This window comes from Gadus chalcogrammus, chromosome 7 (assembly GCF_026213295.1).
Source record: "Gadus chalcogrammus isolate NIFS_2021 chromosome 7, NIFS_Gcha_1.0, whole genome shotgun sequence".
NCBI classification, from domain to species: domain Eukaryota; kingdom Metazoa; phylum Chordata; class Actinopteri; order Gadiformes; family Gadidae; genus Gadus; species Gadus chalcogrammus.
Genome location: NC_079418.1, coordinates 14,561,118 through 14,583,996, shown reverse-complemented (window position 1 = coordinate 14,583,996; position 22,879 = coordinate 14,561,118). Strand labels below are relative to the sequence as shown.

General features: G+C 47.4%; 1 pseudogene; it reads right to left on the bottom strand.

Moving 5' to 3' along the window:
• The window catches only part of LOC130385989 (ryanodine receptor 1-like), a 67,848-nt pseudogene extending 45,196 nt beyond the window's left edge, over nucleotides 1–22,652 (bottom strand).
• Between the last annotated feature and the right edge of the window lie 227 nt (nucleotides 22,653–22,879).

The following is a 22,879-nucleotide window of genomic DNA, read 5'->3' as shown; positions in this document are numbered from 1 at the left end:
CACACAGGAAGTAGACTGTACTGATACTGAAAGACCCACAGGAAGTAGACTCTACTGATATTGAAGACATACAGGAAGTAGCCTGTACTGATACTGAAAGACACACAGGAAGTAGAATGTACTGATACTGAAAGAAACACAGGAAGTAGACTGTACTGATACTGCAGGACACACAGGAAGTAGACTGTACTGATACTGTAAGACACACAGGAAGTAGACTGTACTGATACTGAAAGACACACAGGAAGTAGACTGTACTGATACTGAAAGACAAACAGAAAGTAGACTGTACTGATACTGAAAGACACACAGGAAGTAGACTGTACTGATACTGAAAGACCCACAGGAAGTAGACTCTACTGATATTGAAGACATACAGGAAGTAGCCTGTACTGATACTGAAAGACACACAGGAAGTAGACTGTATCTAAACTAACGGACGCACAGGACGCGTTGAGGTTATTATAAATATTTTCCCAACATGATCATGAATACCTGTCATGGATATTTCCCTTGTCGTCCCCGACCGTCAAGGTCACGTTGCGGACCTTGGTGAGGTCAAAGTGGGCGTCGTGTTGGTGGTAGTCGGGGGTGATCCAGCCCACCCACACACCGCTGACCTCCTGGCCCGCAAACACCCGCACCGAGTAATAGTACTGCAGGAAGAGGAGGAAATGACATCATTGACTCTGTCATCATCAGCACCATCCTCATCGTCACCATCATCATCGTCGTCTTCATCTTCATCATCAGCATTATCATCATCGTCTACTTAAGATACCTTACCGTCAATATGTGAAGATCTACGTCAGCATTTACACTACTGTAACAGTATCGCTATGATAAAGTATGTTAAAGGTCCACCCTGTAGAATCTAGTACCAACTAGTGGAGAAGTTGCAGATTGCAACCAACGGAAAAAGGTATTTCCGATAGTCACCATGTATCTGTAGCTGTTTAAGGATATAGAGGAGGTGGACACTTATATATAAGTCCATGGTGTGTGTGTGTGTGTAAGTGTGGAAAACCGTCTGAATCAGGGGTGGATTTTGATGGCCGCGTCCGAGAAAGGTTTCAGCTTCAAGGAAGCTCACTGCATGACACCACGGTGTGTGGTGCATTTCATACACAACATCACTCATAATAATGTTATAAAGACATATAGCATGACACATCATATACAATAATATACTATATTATTGTATATCAATCATTATCTCACCTCTACATTTTTAAATGCCAAATGTTGAGCCCAAATCCATGTTGGGTGCATGAACAATGTAACATGAATGGGACAGAAGGCGCTGGTACCGTGGTGGTGTTGAGGATGATGTCCACGTCGTCCCGGTCGTCCGGCACCACGTCCTCCATCAGGCGGGGCATGGTGGGCACCACCGGGGGGGGGTTGAGGAGCGCCGCCTTCTTGGCCTTGAACAGGAACCTGACGACCACAGGAGCACACAGCATGAGCACCGCACGCCCGCATGTAGCACGCTTAAAGGGACACACACGCTGACTTTAGATATGAAGGTATCTGTTGAATGCTATCTATTATGCAGGCAGCCCCGAGCGCCGTTATTCTGCGGACTCTCAAGGAGGCATTCAATGTTTCTTCACTACCTTAAAGGTTGTAGCGCAGGTCCGTCCCCTCTTATTAAAAAAGGATAGTGCTACCTCACGATGTGTCTGATAATTGCTAATAGCATCTTAATCAATAAGACACTGCCAATTGTCTACATTAATCCAAATCAACATGATCAAACTATGAATCAAACTATGAATCATACATGAATTCAAATAAATGCAAAACAATACAAATTCAAGATGAAGACAACATGAACCCAATATGAATCCAACATGAATGAAACACAAATCCATCACGATTTCAATATGAATCCAACATGGATCCGACATGAATCCATCATGAATCCATCATGAATCCGTCATGAATCCATCATGAATACAACATGAATCTATCATGAATCCATCATGAATCCATCATGAATCCATCATGAATCCACCATGAATCCACCATGACTCCATCATGACTCCACCATGACTCCATCATGACTCCACCATGACTCTAACATGAATCAATCATGAATCCATCATGAATCCATCATGACTCCGCCATGACTCCATCATGACTCCACTATGACTCCACCATGACTCCATCATGACTCCACTATGACTCCACCATGACTCCACCATGACTCCATCATGACTCCATCATGACTCCACTATGACTCCATCATGACTCCACCATGACTCCACCATGACTCTAACATGAATCAATCATGAATCCATCATGAATCCATCATGACTCCACCATGACTCCACCATGACTCCATCATGACTCCACTATGACTCCACCATGACTCCACCATGACTCCATCATGACTCCACCATGACTCCATCATGACTCCACTATGACTCCACCATGACTCCACTATGACTCCATCATGACTCCACCATGACTCCACCATGACTCCATCATGAATCCATCATGACTCCATCATGACTCCACCACGACTCCATCATGACTCCGCCATGACTCCACCATGACTCCATCATGACTCCATCATGACTCCACCACGACTCCATCATGACTCCGCCATGACTCCACCATGACTCCATCATGACTCCATCATGACTCCACCACGACTCCATCATGACTCCGCCATGACTCCACCACGACTCCATCATGACTCCGCCATGACTCCACCACGACTCTAACATGACTCCACTATGACTCCATCATGACTCCATCATGAATCCATCATGACTCCACCATGACTCCACCACGACTCCGCCACCGACCCTTTCTTGCGGCTCTTCTCGGTGGACGCGTCCTTCTCGTTCTCCCCGTTCTTCAGCGCCGGCGTCTCCTTGGGCACCGACGCCTCCTTCTTGTCCTCCTCCTGCTCGTGCCGCGTGGCCGACTTCTTCAGCAGCTCGTACTCCGAGTCGGGGTCCATCTCCAGCACCTGGTCCTCGGGGATGGTGAGGGTGCGGGTCAGGGGCGTGGTGCCGGCCCGCACCTTGTAGGTCTGGTGGAACTCCACGGGCATGCTGAGGCGCAGGAACAGCAGGTCGGTGGCCGCGTTCTGGGAGCCGAACGTCTTGTGGGTCAGCTTCAGGCAGGGGGCGCTCTCCACCGTGCCGTCCACGCGGGACAGCTGGGGGGGGGGGACCAGAGGATGTGGTCAGTACATAGAAGGGATGGAGCTCTTCTCAGGACATACAGGGGCTGGAGCTGTTATTAGAACTTACAGGGGATGTAGCTGCTGTCAGTTCATACACTTGATGTAGATGTGTGTCAGTGTGTGTGTGTGTGTGTGTGTGTGTGTGTGTGTGTGTGTGTGTGTGTGTGTGTGTGTGTGTGTGTGTGTGTGTGTGTGTGTGTGTGTGTGCAGCTGCTACCATGTTGTCAGAAAATACAAGGGATGAAGATGATGTCAGTACATGGGTTACGAATCAAGACCCTCTTATTTTAGAATAAAGCCACGCTAGAGGGGGGGGGGGGGGGCACCTCGAGGTGGGGGTGGTCGGTGGGCACGGGGATGAACTGCGGCAGGCTCTTGCTGAACCACATGGTGATGTCCCGCTTCATGTTGATGGCGAAGGGTTCGAAGCCCTCCTGCAGGCCGCAGATGGTGAAGTAGCGCAGGCTGCTGACGTTCTGCCCCAGGTTGATGCGGCCCACCTGGGACAGACCCAGGCTGCACACCGGGATGAAGCCTGTGGGGAGAGGAGGGGGAGCAGGGGGAGGAGGAGGGAGTGGAGGAGGAGGCGGAGTCAGCAGGGAACCACTCCCCTGCTGATTCAGCGACACTGGCTCCCTGGTTCCCAAAGGATACATTTAACAACATACAACTTACAACATAAAGCTCTTCGTAATCTATCCCCGGTTACCCTCCCAGACCTCACTCTGACTACCAATCCTTCTGGCTTCCTGCGTTCTTCAGAAGCAGGTCTACTGGTGTGACCAGCCCTCTACCTCTGCACAATGGAGGCCAGGACATCCTCCTATGCTGCACCTCAACTCCAGAACTCCCTTCCCCCTTCCATCCACATACTGGACTCCAGGGTCGAATCCAGTACTGCTCTTGAAACCCATCTTTTTAAACTAGCTTACTCACTTTAGCTGCATCTAATAATAAACATAGAATTTTAACTCATTGTGGAGCTATGCTCTGTAACTTAATGCCTGCCCAACTGTTGATTGTACTGTAGTTATTTAGAATTACTGGTGCTCTTTGGTTTATTGTATTTTTAATACTGATCTTATATGATGTAAGGGGACCTTGAGTGCCATGAAAGGTGCCGTTGAATAATTAAATATGATGATTATTATTATTATTATTGGGGACAGAATCTAGAATGATACGGTATCACCTGATATCACATGGAGGAGCTAGGACCACTCACCCTCTCCTATCTCTATGTCCTTGAAGGCCATCTCGGACCCCGAGTCGCTGATCAGCATCTCCCCGTTGAGGGTGAACATGATATTCATCTCCGTCAGGTCGATCATGCAGCCCACCACGTCACCAGACAGCCACTGGCGCCCGAACGGCTCGGTGCCCACGTGCCAGCGCTGGGCCTGTACACGGGACAAAGGCGGGGTTGTAGTTATCCCCCATGCTCTATCAGGGTCCCTGAGGGAGCGTAGGTTGGGGAGCTGAGTGCGCCCCCATCGTACCTTGAAGCCGTTGAAGACGTAGGCCAGCTCGTCTGCGCCCAGCTCGGTGTCGGCTCGGACGCTGGGCCGGGCCCAGCCCACCCTCATCTCCCCGACCGTCACCGCCTCAAACTCAAAGTACCACTTCCCCTGGGTCACCCCGTAGGACTTCTCCGCCCGGAAGACCCTCACCTTATCGCCGCGGTTACCGCCAGACCCGGGCCCACCTTAGGTGCAACAGAAAGACTCTTTGAGGGGATCATTTATAGGGTTATTCACATTACCACAGCATTGTTGATTACCTGAATCTCAATAATATTTCAATGGGGTGCAATATTTTCAATAACAGGATTCCTTTAACAGTTTTAAAAATGGAAAAAATATAATTTCAACGTTCCGATAGTATCCTTGATAATGCAAAAGCAACCGCAGAATACTATTAAAATTGTAACCGATGAAAGTCGATATAAAAGCTGTTGTCTGTTGTCCATGCCAGGAGGGAGGTCAGGTGTATGTCCTTGGAGTCGGGCGGGCCGCTGTACTCACTGCACTCCTGGTCCGGGGGCTCTATGTTATAGCCGTAGCCGATCAGCGTGCGCACGGCGGCACACACGGTGTCCCGGTTGGTCTTCTTGGTTTTCTCATCCAGCAGGTTATAAGGGACCAGCCGGGGATTGCGCTTGTTGTATATGTCCTGCGTGACGGCATTCGTTCAGTTTGAAATCATGTTTCGCATGGAAATGACGGTTATTGATGGAAGGATGATTCCACAGCTGAAAATATTTTATTTCTGAGAAATATGTTTTAAGTAAACCTGTGTTTGTCTTACTTATGTATTTTTGACATTCAACATTCAAATCGGACATTTCGTCTTGTATTTCTTTGACATTGCATTGGAGCGTTTTGAATCACAAACACCGGGTCCACATCCTGAATCAAACTCTAAACCCGGCCGGCCCCTGCTCGTGGTCACCTGTACAATGCTGTAGGTCCAGCCCTGACGGACACGGTCCCTGGCCCACACGTTGTGCCCGTTCTCCGCCAGCCTCTCCACCAGAGTGTTCTGGTTGGGGGTCAGCTTGACGTGGTTCAGGTCAAGAGGAATGGGCTTGTACCCGTTACTCTGAATATACCTGAGAGGGAAACAGCAGAGCGTTATTGATCGCACGTGATCAGATTATTGACTCGACAAAGACTCTGTCTCTGTTGTAACAGTGTCAACGGACACACGTACGTTTTGGGTAGTTTGATCCTCTTCAGGTTCTCTTCTGCCTTCTCGTCGCCCATGCCCACATGACAGCCCAGCGCCAGCAGAGTCCTTCAAAATAAAAGCACACAGGAAGGAGTCAAACACAGACAGGGGGTACACACAGGAAACACAGTCCTAGATACAGCCTGGAAAAACACACAGGAAATACAGTCCTAGATTCAGCCTGGAAAACACACAGGAAATACAGTCCTGACATACAGCCTGGAAAACACACAAGAATACAGTCCTAGATACAGCCTGGAAAAACACACAGGAAATACACTCTAGAGATACAGCCTGAAAATATAGTCTGGAGATAGAGCCTTGAAAAACAAAGGCAATACAGTCTGGAAGTACAAAGGAAACCCTTTGGAGTAAAGGGCCTGAAGGCCTGAAGCGCTCACTTGAGTGTCTCCCCAGACATGGCCAGGTTGTAGTTCTTCTCGGGTTCTGGGAGACCCTGGAAGTCCACCAGACAGGGGTGCAGCTTCTTGTTGTCATCGCGGACCTGCACACACCATAGTCGTCTAAGAAAAAGTTCTCCTGTTGGATCATTTTGAATCACCAGCCGCAAGATGTGTCCTCATTTGAGGTCCACACCAGAGACAACTGACCTCAGCGAAGGTCCACCCCTGCTCGATGCGGGTCACCGCCCACAGCTCGTGGCTGTTCTCTGCCAGCTTCTCTCGGATGCGCTCCAGGTGAGGTGGCAACACAATCTGCAAGGAGAATGGAGTCCTTAAAACAACATAAACAGACCAAAAACCGAAAGTAGATGCTAAACAATACTAAGATTAAAGATATAAACCATCCTGACATTTCATCCAGGCTTTAGTAACAAAAGAGACTAACTTATAAACATTAAAGGTAAACAAACATTACATTGCAAACTACTATAGTTTTTTCTTTTGATTACTAAAGGTTCGGAATCTTTTCAGTTCTGTTGAAGAGTTCAGTGTTGGCGTCGTTCTTTTATTGACTCCATGCTCCGATGGGTCGGGGTGCGGCCGTACCTGCACCGTGTCCACGGGACAGGGGGTGAAGGCGGTGTGGGACAGCGACTGGGTGGGCCCCAGGAGGTTGCGGACGCCGTTGAAGTCATGCTTGTACTCTTTGATGGGCTCGATGCGCAGTCGGTCTCTGGGCAACACCGCCTCGTAGCACGGGGCGTAGCCCGGGGGCGGGAGGAACTTGAAGTCGCCGTGGCGACCGCCCAGCAGGAAGCGAACCCTGGCGGTTGAAAAATGGACAGTAATTAGTACTGATGTTATGATACGTACATTTTCTTCCTTTTCAATCAGTTTTTACACAGCATAAGTTAACTGTAGAATCTGTAATTGATAAATGTATCTCATGTTAACTATATGAACAGTGTACGGTAACCATTTTCCAAGTATCCTTCCTTTGAAACTTTGAAACCCTTCCTAGCCTAAGAACGGCCCCACCCTCTGTTGATATTTTATCATTTTTCTGCAGTCCCACCTCAAGGTCCACACCACACATGTCTTATTCTCTTCCTCCCTAAATGGTTCTCTGTTCTACGGCTCTTCCTGTCTTTGTTTGGTTTTCTGCCTCAGTACTTTACATGCTCTTGCAATCAGTGCAGAACCATAGGATGCTGGGCGAGCCACCCCGAGTGCACAGCTCTGCAATGCCTGTCTCCCTCAACAAGCTCCCCCTGGGATGGTCACGGCTCGGAGCACAACTGTCCGTACTTGACACCAGCCGAGAAGCTGACCACGGGGAAGAAGAGTCCGTCCAGGTTGAAGTCCTCGAACATTCCCTGCACCGGGTGTCCGTTGATGCGGAAGGAGATACTGGGCACGCTCAGATCCAGACAGCAGCTGACCACGTCGTCGGCGGTCAGAATGTGCTGGTCGGGCGTGGCCACGTTCCGCGGGACACGGCCTGCGGACATCAACACACAACAGGCTCTCTGGTGCTCTGCGTTTTTTTACACTGCTAAGGTCACGCCTTTTCACGTTTCTATCCTCGTGTTTGATTTTCACTGTCCTGTTCACTTATGTCTGAATTTCCCTTATTTCGTTATACTACATTATTTAATGCAAAATGAATGCATTAGATAATCTCAGCATTCGTGAAGCTTTTAGTCTCTCCCATGGCGTGGTCGTGTGAAAAATACATGAAAAAAGTTTTTTTAGTTTCCAGGTAAAGTCAGCTGGTCAAAAGCACTGCATAAATATAGACTTCATTTTTTAACGACTCAAGGCGCTTGTGACAGGTTGCATGCCTCACATTCAGCTACTCCCACCCTGGTGCCTGTCTCAAACAGACAAGGCAACAGCCATCTGGTTGGTGGTGGTGTGAGGGGTTAGGTTTCGGGCTCAAGGACACCACAACGCTCAGAATGGAACCAACCTCCCCCCCAGAATGTGAACTGCAGACGCTACCTGACCAGAGGTGGAGGCCGTCAAAGCCGTAGGAGTAGAGGTCGTCCCCGACGCCGTTGCTTCCCCAGCCCTCTCCCCCCCCGGGGTAGGGGCTGTAGCCCTCCGTCAGGGCCCAGCCCACCCTCAGGTGCACCGGCTGGGCGGTCAGGAAGGGCTCCACGTGGTCCACCATCACCTCGAAATACCACTTCTTGTATTGGGTGGAGCCCTCGCACGTCCCCAGGAAGATGTTGGGACGCATGCTGGGGCGAGAAAAGGCACGATTAACTCAGGGCCGTCAATTGCCATACCATAAGACAGTGTGCTGTAGGACAGCAGATAAATACTGGACACCAACTATAGACAGGGTCTAGACAGGGTCTAGACAGGGGTCAGGACAGGGGTCGTGGACAAAATTGCGCACTGCAGACTCGAATGCAGGCCCGCGGCGATCAAACTCAAACTCAGCTCTTATTTCCTGTTGTTGTAGATATAACCCCACCTTGTGGCGTAGTTGATGATGTTGGTTTGTAGGAGGAGGTCGCGACCGGGAAGCAGATTCTCTGTGATGAGATTCTGATTGGACCTCACGGCCACACCGTTACACACACAGAGAGAGCACAGCACATCCAGCACCTAAACAGACACACGCACACACACACACACACACAAAACAACACAAACATTTACTTTAATATGTGATCATAAGATGATGTAATACACCGCATCAGACCAGACAACCTCCCGACCTTGTGATTGCGTCCGTGTTTGTCCAACAGAGAGATGATTGACTTGATGTGGTTCTCTTGGATGATGTTGAGAACCTCTGGACTCTCGATCAGAACGCAGTACAGCACCTCCAGGATTCCTGTTGTGGGGGAAACCAGTGGGAGTCAAATGATCTGCAAAGCAGACGTCTGGGATCCACCTGGCTCCACCAGACAGGAGCTGTCAGGCCTCCCACCCAGAGGGGAATAAGAGGAGGCAGAAGGAGCAGGCAAGGCCGGACCCTACCTGAAGAGGCCTCCAGGCGGTCCAGCTTGCTGACCAGCCAGTCCAGGTTGTCACAGAAAAGAGCACAGTTGGAGCGGTTCCCTCTGATCAACGAAGCTTCACACAGGGAGGAGAGAGAGAGAGACCATAACAGCCCAATTGATCATTCGATCAATGAATCAGTCAATCTACTCCATCAGTCTATCCATCCATATTATGTCTGTCTGTCTGTCTGTCTGTCTGTCCGTCCGTCCGTCCGTCTGAGGGAACCTACCCAGCAGTTCATACAGTAGATTAACGATCTCCTTCCAGGACTCAGCAGCCTCCTCTCCAGCAAACTCAGAAAAGTGTGCAGCCGTGTTGTAGACGTTGAGGCGGTCCACACAGTCCAGAACCAGAGTGATCATTCCCTGTTGGTGCACAGGAAAGCGTAAGGACACTGTGCACTAGTTCTGTGGTTTGAACGTGTGCAGTCAATATCGTCCCAAAAGGCAAATGCATGCCATGAAAATGTCTGGATATTAATTAAAACAAGACGGTTGAATGCAGAGACGGGAGGTACAGGTATGGGCGATGGACAACACATAATGTGTGATATTGACTTAAGTAGGCTTGCCCTGAAACAAGGCTTCTCGTCAAGCCCTGGAACAAATTGAACTAAGTGCAAGATAACTTTGTTCCGCAAGCTATGTTAGCGACAGCAGCTCATTTTATGAACACAAATATAACATTGCGACAGTTTACATTTGAAGGCGACAGGAGCTCAGGAGGTAGAGCGGGTTGACTGGTAACCGGAAGGCTGCTAGTTCGATCCCCGGCTCCTCCTAGCTGAATGTCGAGGTGTCCCTGAGCAAGACGCCTCACCCTGACTGCTCCTGATGAGCGGGCTGTCTCACTGCGTGGTTAACTACGGCGTCGCTGTGTGAATGTGGGAATGGATGGTTGCGGGTCGCTTTAGATAAAAGCAACAGCAAAATACCCCAAATGTATAGGTAAATGTAAGGGGAGGTAGAACCCCTTCTGGGCCTGTGTTGAAGCCCACCTCCTCCTGGAAGAGGTTCTGTCTGTTCTTCAGGGAGCGCAGCTTGGACTGCTTCTCCTCGTGCTCCAGCTCCTCCTCGGGGGGGTGGAAGTAGAAGATGAGGTCCTGCAGGGCGAGCACCACCGTGTCCATGGGCAGCGAGCCCGCGCCGCCCGACTTGTTCTTCCCGTTCAGAGCGTCCAGACCCCTGGGGGGGCACACGCAGCAGAGCCTCAAACATATGGACCAGCCGCCGCGTGGAGGTACAGTAGACACTGGGACTCAAAATGATGGTTCTGTTAATATAGGATCTGAGGTAAAGCCATCTAGGCTTCGGGGTTTGTCCCAAACTCAAGTATAATGTATTAAACAGCAAACACATTATGATCAATCACAGTGTTTTTTATGATTGAAAGAAACAGCTGAGTGGTTCTATAGGGTAGCAGTGTGGACTTATTTAAATAGATGTGTGATTGATATGGTATGGTGTCTTACTGGTTAAACTGGTGAAACTGGTATGCAGTCCTACTGGTGAAACTGGTGAAACTGGTATGTGGTCTTACTGGTTAAACTGGTCAAACTGTTATGTGGGTCTACATGCTTAAACTGGTCTGTGGTCCTCCCAGATCAACAGGTTCAACTGGTGTCTTACTTGATGAACTGGTTGAAGAGGCCGTTGGTGCTGTAGATCATCCTGGCGGCCTGTGACTCCTCGGTCTGGGAGCGAGCCACGGTCAGGGCGTCGTCCATGTGGCCCTCTTTGTGGAGGATGGCCTGGTGGGGGGACACAGCAGCACGTCATCCATCCATACCTTAAATAACTATTAGGTTTCTTCCACCTTCAATTAATTTGGGTTTTGATTTTGGTTTTACATGAAAACACAGGCCACCACTTTGTTGTGGATTCTCTCTGTCTATCTTTCTCGCCTCTATCAGCACATAGGTCCACATTCTCTTGCTCTTTCTGACCTTCATCTCTCTCTCTCTCTCCATCTACCACCTATATCTCTCTATCTTTCTCTCGCTCTCTATCTACCCACCCTCTCCCCCTCTCACTATTCATTCATCTATACTTTTTTCTCTTTTCGCTATCTCTCTCTATCTTTCTCTCTCTCTCTCTCTCTCTCTCTCCATCTAGCAGCTATCTCTCTCTACCTTTCTCTCTCTCTCTCTCTCTCTCCATCCAGCATCTATCTCTCTCTACCTTTCTCTCTCTCTCACTCTCTCCCTCCATCTAGCGGCTATCTCTCTCTACCTTTCTCTCTCTCTCCCTCCATCTAGCAGCTATCTCTCTCTACCTTTCTCTCTCTCTCCCTCCATCTAGCAGCTATCTCTCTCTACCTTTCTCTCTCTCTCCCTCCATCTAGCAGCTATCTCTCTCTACCTTTCTCTCTCTCTCTCCCTCCATCTAGCAGCTATCTCTCTCTACCTTTCTCTCTCTCTCCCTCCATCCAGCAGCTATCTCTCTACCTTTCTCTCTCTCTCTCTCTCTCCCTCCATCTAGCAGCTATCTCTCTCTCTCTCTCCCTCCCTCTAGCAGCTATCTCTCTCTACCTTTCTCTCTCTCTCCCTCCATCCAGCAGCTATCTCTCTACCTTTCTCTCTCTCTCTCCCTCCATCTAGCAGCTATCTCTCTCTACCTTTCTCTCTCTCTCTCCCTCCATCCAGCAGCTATCTCTCTACCTTTCTCTCTCTCTCTCTCTCTCCCTCCATCTAGCAGCTATCTCTCTCTCTCTCTCCCTCCCTCTAGCAGCTATCTCTCTCTACCTTTCTCTCTCTCTCCCTCCATCTAGCAGCTATCTCTCTCTACCTTTCTTTCTCTCACTCTCTCCCTCCATCCAGCAGCTATCTCTCTCTACCTTTCTCTCTCTCTCCCTCCATCCAGCAGCTATCTCTCTCTACCTTTCTCTCTCTCTCTCCCTCCATCTAGCGGCTATCTCTCTCTACCTTTCTCTCTCTCTCCCTCCATCCAGCAGCTATCTCTCTCTACCTTTCTCTCTCTCTCTCCCTCCATCCAGCAGCTATCTCTCTCTACCTTTCTCTCTCTCTCTCCCTCCATCCAGCAGCTATCTCTCTACCTTTCTCTTCAGGGGTCCGAGGCGGGCTGACTTGGCGTCCACGGCGGCGTACGTGAGCCACAGTCCAGTGGTGAGGTGCTGGACGAAGCACATGGACTCCCCGTACTTGATCTCCGGGATGCCCATGCCCTCCACGTCCCTCTTCTTAGCCACCTCGATCTTCTCCTGCGCGGGGGAACGCACGAGAAGCACCGTCACGCGCGAGGAGGTGGAGAAGTTTGGATGAAGACACGGTGCACGGTTGGATTCCCGGTCAAAATAATATCGTGAATGTTTATATTAATTTCAACATTATTGTAAAGAGCTTTGATTGGCCGTAGTGCCTGGAAATAAACTGAAAACTTTTTGGATTGTGTTTTTTGTGTCAGAGTAGTCATTTTATTTCACAATTACAAAGAATCTTAATCTAAATATAGATCTGAATAGCTATTTTTCTCCTTACAAAGGTACAAGGGAGTCATCTTTGGGCATAGGTCTGCAAGTCTAATTCTTCTATTATTTGTTTTGTGACACGCACTAATATTTGGTGTTTACGTGTATTTCCTCCAGTGAAATGACTTGCCTTTGAGATGCGGAAGCAGAAGGCGGACATCTTGGAGTTGGCCTTCTCGGGGTCGACCACCAGCAGGCCCTTCTCCTCGTCCAGACAGAGGTAGCGGCCCGTGGTGATGTGGCGGATACGGAAGGACTGGCCCCATTTGATGTGACCCCCGCTCCACCTGCAACCAACAGTGACCAAAGGCATCGTTTTGGATCCGGCAGTACCGCCACGTTAAAGAAGAACTCCTGTGGTGACGGCAAGGAGCCTGGACGGATACCAACTACGGCAAGGGGCGGAGTTATGCCTTGTTTCATGATTTATTTGATTTATTCGAACAAAGAGAAACCACAGAACAGAGTGGCATAATGTCCCGTACTTTTAAAGTCAACTTACTGAACGATAACTGTGATGGGCGGTTCAACAAAATTTGAACGTGGAACTCACCCGATGCGAAGCGGCTCTAGTCGCCATAGTGACCGGGCGTGGCTGCAGACGGCGCCGCCCTCGTAATGAGCCACTCTGAACACAACAACAATCACCACCATTAGGTCAGTCAGTGCACTGAGACCAAACGTGATGCGCTGTACGTCATGTTATGTGTGATGAACAACAGGCACCTGCGCTGGTCGTCTCCCTGGTCGGCAGCGGGGATGGACAGACACTCGTCCATGTGTCCGTGGAACAGGCGGAGGACATAGCCTCCGGTCAGGAACCCTGGAGAACACAAAGGGTCAGTGCAACGCTGCGACTGGCTTCCTCCAGGTTATGTCCACAATATATTACTTCACTATACTGGGATATTATTCTGACCAGAGGAACACAGAGGGCAGCATAATGCTATAATGAGCTTCATTCAGGATTTATTTTATTGAATAGGATTCAAATGTTATTCTTTGCAATGCTCTGCAACACCAAGCTATGCTTTCCTGCACTGTGCTAAGCATTTACTAACACCATTATCCTATTGCACAACGGTACTAAATGTCGAGGGCGGTGAATATATGTCGAGGGCATGAAACTCATCAATCATCGACATGACATGTGAGAACAGAGGATGGCAATATGGGTGTGGTGGGGGGGAGGGGGGTGTCTTGTGTGGTTCAGAAGTGTCTGGGGAGAGGGAGAGGAGGAGGAGGCGTGGTTCTTGGCCGCAGGCGTGAAGACGGGGCGACAGGTGAGTTGGTGACAGGGGGTGTCTGGTTACTAATCACGGCTCCTCTCTGTGATAACTCTGCGGTAACCGGAGCCCGGGTCCAAAGCAGTGCCAGACGGAGCCCAACGACGCAGCGCTGCAAGGAACGCAGCCGTCAGAGGGCCGAGCGCGCTGAGTCCGGTCTATGAGTTATGTATTAAAAACGTCACATCGCTTGCGAGGCCATGATCCGACGTTCTCGTTCTTTCCCAGTCGAGTGTGAGCCGAGGGGGGGGGGTTTCAGGGGAGGGGGGATTAAAGGAGGAGAACGAGGAGGCAGAAGACGAGGGCTGGAGGTGGTACCTTCAGCCAGCTCACAGCCGGACATGACGGGCGTCATGGTCCACAGGGTCTGCATGAAGGAGGCGTCCACCATCAAGTCCCCACTGGCATAGGAGAGGTGCTGGGAACACACACACACACACACACACACACACACACACACACACACACACACACACACACACACACAAGAGGAGACACACCTGTTGAGTCTGATCTACAAGACGGAGACAGAGTAACTGATGCCCTTTCACACGTGGAGGTTCAGTGAACAACAGACCAACACCTACCAGGTATCTCTCTGAGGACACACTGACCAGGATGAGGTCGTCTCCCACCCTGACCTTCTCCCCCTCGGACCTCTGCTTGGAGGCTGGGTGGATGGTCCACCAGCACGCCTCCCCTGGGGACACACACCGCGTCAGAGGGCAAGAGGACAGCATGGCGTGTCAGGGGTATAGACATCGGTATTGCAAAGTAATCATGATCAATGGGGATCAACGGCCAGGGTAGAATAGGGTAGATCAGAGGAGGGTAGAATAGAGCAGTGTTTTTCAACCTGTGGTACCACTGGTGGTGTACAAGGGTACTGCAGGTGGTACGTGGGACTTTATTCTTGAGACGGACACATTTCAGCATCTGTATTTCATTGTAATGTGTTTCATTGATGTGTTGTTTTAAATTGTGTTTGCTAAATTAACCCTTTAGGGGCATGAGCAGCGTTGCTGACTTTCCACTGTTTCCCGCTGGTCATGGCGTGCCTGCAGATATAGTTGTGTATAAATTGCCTTCTCGCAGATATAAATGTGTATAAATGGGGTGCTGGTACTATGTGCCACTGCATTTGTATTTAAAAAAAGATTATCTTTTGCCTACGAGGTGGTTCACGAAAGGCCTTGATAGTGATACCCCTAAAGTACACTGTATTGTGTTGTGTTGTATTGTATTGTATTACAGTACTTAACTGTGTAGCAACTGCAGTAGCTGCTATCATCGCTGAAACACGGGGAATTGGTTAGCCTAGCGATTGTTGTACTTGCACTTGGTTCTATGAACATCCTTACTGTAGCGATATATTGATATACTTCTTATGACAAATGTACTTATTGTAAATCGCTTTGGATTAAAGCGTCTGCTAAATGCCCTAAATGTAAAACGTAAATGTAAAGTCAAAGGTTGGAAACCACTGGACTAGAGAGCAGTTAGGTATTGAAGAATAGAGTAGGGAGGATTATAGTACAGCAGAGTGGAGGAGAATAGGAAAGAGTAGAACAGAATGTGGATGTGGATATGTCGTGTTAAATATGGACGCCCAGAGCTACCTGTAGAGTCCTCTTGCAGGCCCACATCAAAGGCCAGCTTGTCGGTCAGGGAACGCGAGGTGGTCAAACAGCACAGGTACTGGGTGACACAAGAGGACGTCAGTTACTATAACACCGTCGCTCCTGAGCCATGAGTTAGGACTTAGGATCAAGGATTGTTTGGCCTCATAGATTCCTCTTATTGTCAGCGACATCGCACTGAAACTAAATTAATTATGTGTGTTACTGTCCCCATAAAGCCCTTCACACCACTATTTGCGATATAAGTGAATGTGATTCACCGAATTGAAACGAAAAAAAAAAGTCCCCAGAAAATGTAGTTCTCTTAGTATTCGAAGTTCTATCTCACAAAACATTGACCTAAGGTGCTGTGCAAAGATACTGAAATACCTGCTATTGCAGGGAGAGAGTTTGGAGTGGTGCACTTCTATTCAGACTGTTCTGTATTGGACACAAGGCCATTGTGCATTGTTCTCTCCCTCCTCAATGCACCGTGTTGCCCCTTCAGCGTGCACCGTGCGTGTAGCCTGTCCTTACCATGCTTGAGTGGGTGTGTTTGAGCAGGATGGCGTGTCCATACAGCAGGGTTCGGTGACCCCCTCCCTGTGATGACTAACAAGAGGAGGAGGTTTAGGGGACGGTTACCCATGGTGAACTAAACACAACGTGCATGGATGGCTTCTTTGTTATTATGGGATAGAACCATTCGGTTAAACAACAACCAGGAGTGATTGCATTGTATCATTTCATTATTTTATATTATTTACTACAGGAGAGGTCGGAGTACAGACTGAGCGTTAAAGTCCAGGCAAACTAAGACCTTTAAACAGAACAGTAACCTCACCTAACAGCAAAAATACACTCAATGCCATCAGGATGACAGTCCCACAAAATCCTCTAAACAATGATCATCATAGACATGAGCAATTACTCCCTGTTTAACTTTGAACCTACATAATACGTTGTTTTGATTTCAGAAAGAAACACATTAGTGGAAAACGTTCCCATTGGAATCATTTTAGAGAGAGCTCGAGCACAAGAAGAAGGACGTGACATAATGCAGGGTCTCGGCGGGTCCAGGCTGACAACCAACATGTTATACTGTGATTATAACCACAGACAGGCTTTAGTATACACAGACCATCGAGCACACGGGTTAGAGGGGATGCTTGGAGGGGCCGCTTGACGTCACTCAACTCCAAAACAGTATTTTCAAAAACAACAGAAATTCCCATAATCCCAGTTATCACAAAAGAGCATTGATATATATATATATATACATACAAATATATATGAATATATATTTTCATGGAAAATATATCTGAAGAGTAAATGCATTAAAAGAGAGGTTAAGGTGGTCGACGACGATGACTCTGAGGTTGGGCGGATGTGAGTTTGAGTCTGGGTTTTTGAGGAAAGAATGGTCAGACATACCCATTTGTCCAAATCAACTGCCTAGGGGAGGAGGGGGTGTGGGGTCAAAAGAGAACAAAGTGAACTTCAGTTGCTACATGCTACACATACGCGTAAAAGCACTACCCAGAGTACTATACTCCAAAGCACTGTATAGTACTATGAAGTACACTACAGAACTACAATGCACTGTATAGTACTATACAGTACTATAAAGAACTACAAAGCACTGTATAGTACTATACAGAACTACGAAGGACTGTATAGTACTTTAAACTACTATAAAGAACTACAAAGGACTGTATAGTACTACAAAGAACTACCAAGCACTGTATAGTACTATAAAGTACTACAAAGAACTACAAAGAACTGTATAATACAATACAGTACTATAAAAAACTACAAAGCACCATATAGCAACCTAAAGGACTATACAGAAGTACAAAGCAGTGTACAGTAATGACACTGTATCACGTGTTAAACCCCTGATGGTTTAGAATTACATTCATAGAAACAGCCTACATGTTTAGATGAACAACACACACCTATACTGGTACCATACATTTCAAACCACGGAAACTTCAGCGTTAAATTCATAAAAACATTGTACATCTTCAGATGCAAAGAGCAGTTTCACTTCATTCATTCTTCGATGGATCATCGGTGGATTACCTCATCCAGAGGGACGTTGCACAGTGCCTCTTGTAGCGCCCGTAGGTACCATACATTTCAAACCACGGTAACTTTTGCGTTAAATTCATAAAAACATTGTACGCATTCAGATGTAAAGAGCAGTTTCACTTCATTTGTATTTTTCGGTGGATTATCGGTGGATTACCTCATCCAGAGAAGTGTTGGACAGCATCTCCTGCAGTGCCCGTACAGACAGCGACTGCTCCAATATGAAGCAGCAGATGGCCAAGTCTGGGGGAACATTCTAGAAAAAGAATTATCCCTGTTATAAAACAAACAACACACCTATTGAGGACACAAGGGGACGCAGTGAAGTGACAGGATGGGACATGGTTCACCTGGGCGTTGGAGGTGGTCTCCAGGAAACAGAGACGGTTTCCGAAGCCTTCGCATGACAAACACAACTTGATCTGCTCCTTTAGGATGGACGCGGTGCACTGCAACACTACCTGGTCGTCCTGCAGAGAGACACAAAGGGAGTCCGAGTGAGATACATATAGACAGTATAGACACTGAATATTGAATGCCTTTTCACTGTGACAGAAAAAAACAAAAGCACTGCAGATCCTTACGTAAGGATGATGTTCAGGAACAAATACACCCATTGGTTCCTGTTCATAATTCCTGCACACACTAATAATAAGGCTAAACAAATTTACTCAGCTTGAGCTTTTCATTTATTTTTCATTTGTTTGATAGTCAAATATTTAATTTCGTCATAGATTTGATTTGATCATATCAACAGTTCAGGCTCATTAGGTTTATAGAGGGACGGGTGGGGATTTGTCTGACAGATCTTGATAATATCAACTCCTAGACGGTTCGGCCCTGACTTGGGAAAAGTCAAAGCCATTAGGAAAGCCGGCGAACAGGCACATCCTATGAATAGCTCCTAAGAAACAGCTGTTCTCCCTGCTTTTTACCACGTCCCATTCTTAACCTTCACTTGTATTTTCTCCTTTGTGGACGTTCCAGTACCCTCTCTCTCTCTCTCTCTCTCTCTCTCTCTCTCTCTCTCTCCCTGCCAGTCTGGCTCTAGCTCGCCCGCCACTCCTCTCTCGCCCTCTATTTCAGGCCCAGCACCTGCCGCCGACACATTCTCCCCCGGAAAGCAGTGGACATGTGAGATCAGACTGCTCGGCCCAGGCGTCCACCGAACAGCTCTCACAACATCGCAGGGTGCCGCCCCCATTAGTCATCATCGCAATTCAACTGGTTTTGTCATCACTATTTTCTCACTGTTGTTTTAACGTGGTGGAATAAGTAACATGGGTTGAAAACCGTGTTTACTTTTTATTACTTATTATTATTTTGTGTACTTTTTTTCCTTCAAGAGTTGCTCGAAAGGGAATTAAGGAACAGGTAGTGTGAGACAGTGAATACAGAGATGTGTTTTTTTAAGGACCAGGTAGGATTGAGACAGTGAATACAGAGATGTGTTGTTAAAGAGCAGGTAGGGTTAGACAGTGACCACAGAGATGTGACGTCAATGAACAGGCTGGGGTTAGACAGTGAGCACGGAGATGTGACGTTAATGAACAGGCTGGGGTTAGACAGGGAGCACGGAGATGTGACGTTAATGAACAGGCTGGGGTTAGACAGGGAGCACGGAGATGTGACGTTAATGAACAGGCTTGGGTAAGACAGTGAAAACAGAGATAGGGCCACTAAGGAGCAGGTAGGGGTTAGACACTGAATACAGAGACAGGGCATTGAGGAACAGGTAGGGGTTAGACAGTGAATACAGAGACAGGTCATCAAGGCATGGGTAGGGATTAGACAGTGGATCCAGAGACAGGTCATTAAGGAGCAGGTAGGGGTAAGACACTGAATACAGAGACAGGGCATTAAGGAACAGGTAGGGGTTAGACAGTGAATACAGAGACAGGTCATCAAGGCATGGGTAGGGATTAGACAGTGGATCCAGAGACAGGTCATTAAGGAGCAGGTAGGGGTTAGACAGTGAATACAGAGATATGTCATTAACGAACAGGTAGGGGATAGACAGTGAATACAGAGGCAAGCCCTCGAGGCACAGGTAGGGTTGGACAGTGAATACAGAGGTCGTTAAAGCTAGGGTAGGCAATTTCTTCTAGAAGCATTTTTTTCGTCATATTTGTTTAATTTGTTTGATTCCAATCATGTCATGTGGCTCGACGATGGCCTGCATGTCTGTCTACTCACCTATGAGGCTACCTGTGCATGCACTCATTGTGCAAGACCAGAGTCTTCCCGGAGGCAAGCCAGACCTATTCCTAAAGCTAACAAGCTAGTTATGTGTTTTGGGAGTAGATAAGAAGGGAGGTCTGGGGTGGGATTTATTCAGTTGGATACTTTCAAAATTCTATCTCACACTGTTCTCAAAATCGCCCCCTAGCTCAAAGGAGCATGTTGGGGTTGGGCCTTTGTTACAGATCAAGGCCAACAAAGAGAAGGATTAAGCCCATATTGTGAACTGTGTGCGAAACTCTCTGTGAGAATATCCGGGAAGGTCTATGCCTCTAGTAAGCAGAGACGTACATGCCGCTTTTGCCAGTCCAGGACCTCATCTTCGCTGAGGTTTGTGTCAACTAATGGCTGATCGGTGAAGCAGGGAACGGGCATAGTGTTTGGTTTTGGTTTTCTACAGCCGGGCTAGATTAAAATGAATGTACCCTGCAAAATTGAAGCAATGTACTCTTCTGCTTCTTCCATGAGGTTATACTCCGTCTTGCGTTTCCAAATTTACTTGACTGTTCAATTACATTTAGGGTCAGAAATGCAATGGGTCACTCCATGTGTGTACACGTTAATGTTACGTGGACACATCCAACCAACCTCAGAGTCATCGTCGTCAACCACCTTAACCTCTTTTCCAACTGTTAATGCATTTCCTCGTCCTCAGATGAAGACGTCTTGCTTAATAAAGAATGCTAACAGGCAGGTTCTGATGGGTGTAAAACCCTCAATCTTTCAGATTGAACACACAAAAAATAGACTATCCTACATTGTTAAGTATGAGCACTATTCTTTAATGAGTAAATATTGTAGTGCAGCAGGCCAGCATCTACTTTTGATGCATCAAGTTTAATTAGGAAAACCAACGGCAACTATATCAAGTCTAAATATGATTTACATGACTTCATCACTTTCACTAGGAGTCTCTCAATGCTGAATATTCACACAACTTGATTCAGGTTATTACTTTGTTAATGTACTTTTGGGAACAATGCGATTCCTCGTGATACAATGTGATAGTGAATTGCTATGCTATTGCTTCCTGAAACCCATTGACGCTTGATGATCTGTGGTGAACTAGCCCTACATCAAAGTGTCACCTGTGATACAAAACCAATGAAAGAATTATCCAAGGCCAAGAGGCTGACTACTCTGTGGGCTAGACGATAAATGTTGTCTCACTCACCCCTAACAGGGCAGAATAGGGCTGCCCGTATGGACTGAAGCAGGTGGAGAAAGGAACAAGTGTATGAAGTCGATAATCCTCACACTGTAAATATAGAAACTCTAAGCTGAGCGAAGGATGTACTGTATGGTCTATCGAGCTGATGTCATGCCTTTCAGACCATTAACATTGTGATTATCAGTGGGCATTTCGAAAAATTGCAACCAGTTCCATTAAATGAAATTCTTGTGGTATTAATAATGATCACTGTTACATTAATTTTATTTGTGACATATTTGGCTCTTAATGGCTGTCAACCGTTTGTTAAGAGGTGACAGACCAAACAATTACTAGAGAGTCAAAGCCTTCTCCCTGCCCCTGTTTGTTTACCAGAGCGCTATCAAACAGGTGCCAGCCACTGATGAAGCTAAAACTAGCTATTATTAGCTAAAATCTCACACCACTTAAAAATAAAACCTGACCCAACTTGCTAGGAGTTGGCGTTTGTACAATTAGACTTGAAGATCTGCAGTATATTAAATGTAGAAAGCTAAAATTAGATCATAGTTCATTTTTAAGGTTATGAAAAGCAATCTCGTTAGCCTTATTGCCACAAAATAATGTTGAGTACAATTAAGGATTTGTGTCTGTGTTCTGTCACTACTTCTGTGGCCTATTTAAAAATCTCTTGCTTTGAAGCAGTGATGCCATACCTCACATCCCGATCACATCTCCAATCTCAGTCTTGGTATCAGAAGGGAGGTTTAGGTTTATACCATCACTGCCAACATCATAATGACACTCCAATTTCTACTATGGATTACAAAACAGCCTTGCTAATGGGAAGCTCACCTGGGGGGAATGAGCCTACTTCCAACGGAATTTGGTGAAGCAAAAACGGAGGTTAAGAAATAGTGCAAAAGAGTTTTAGAGCGTAAAAACGTAAATGTTGGGCTTGGTGCAACAGCTTTAATGCTACAGGGATGACACAATGACATATCGAGTAGCATGGGATGGAAAATAGAGTACAATGCCAACAAATTGGCAGCAGGGTTTCCCATTAATGTGTAAGACTGTGGCGGCCCACCCTCTCGCTTATTCCAAAAAGTTTGGGGGGCCACTACGGAAAGGCTCAACCATTTTACTATCAACATTAAATACATTGCATGAGCGGTTCATCAGCAGACAACCTTTCAAAATAGATGCCATTAACATTGTGGGACTTACCGTGCGCAGAAACTGAATTTCTTCCTCTTCAGCCGCTTCAGCCATCCCTTCAAGACATAAGAGAGCTGACCTACAGAGAAATAGAAAATAAAGTCACCAGTTGATACTCAGCCAGCCACCCTCTGCCTTGTCCCTGTACTGGTGTGTGCGTTTGTGTGTGTGTGTGTGTGTGTGTGTGTGTGTGTGTGTGTGTGTGTGTGTGTGTGTGTGTGTGTGTGTGTGTGTGTGTGTGTGTGTGTGTGTGTGTGTGTGTGTGTGTGAGAAGGGGGTGGGGGGTGGTGGGGGGGGGCAGGAATGAAGGGACAATATTGGCATGGAACTCATGAAGGTCAGTTGATCCAGGGTGAGAGAGAGACACAGAGAGAGAGAACGAGAGAGAGAGAGAGAGAGAGAGAGAGAGAGAGAGAGAGAGA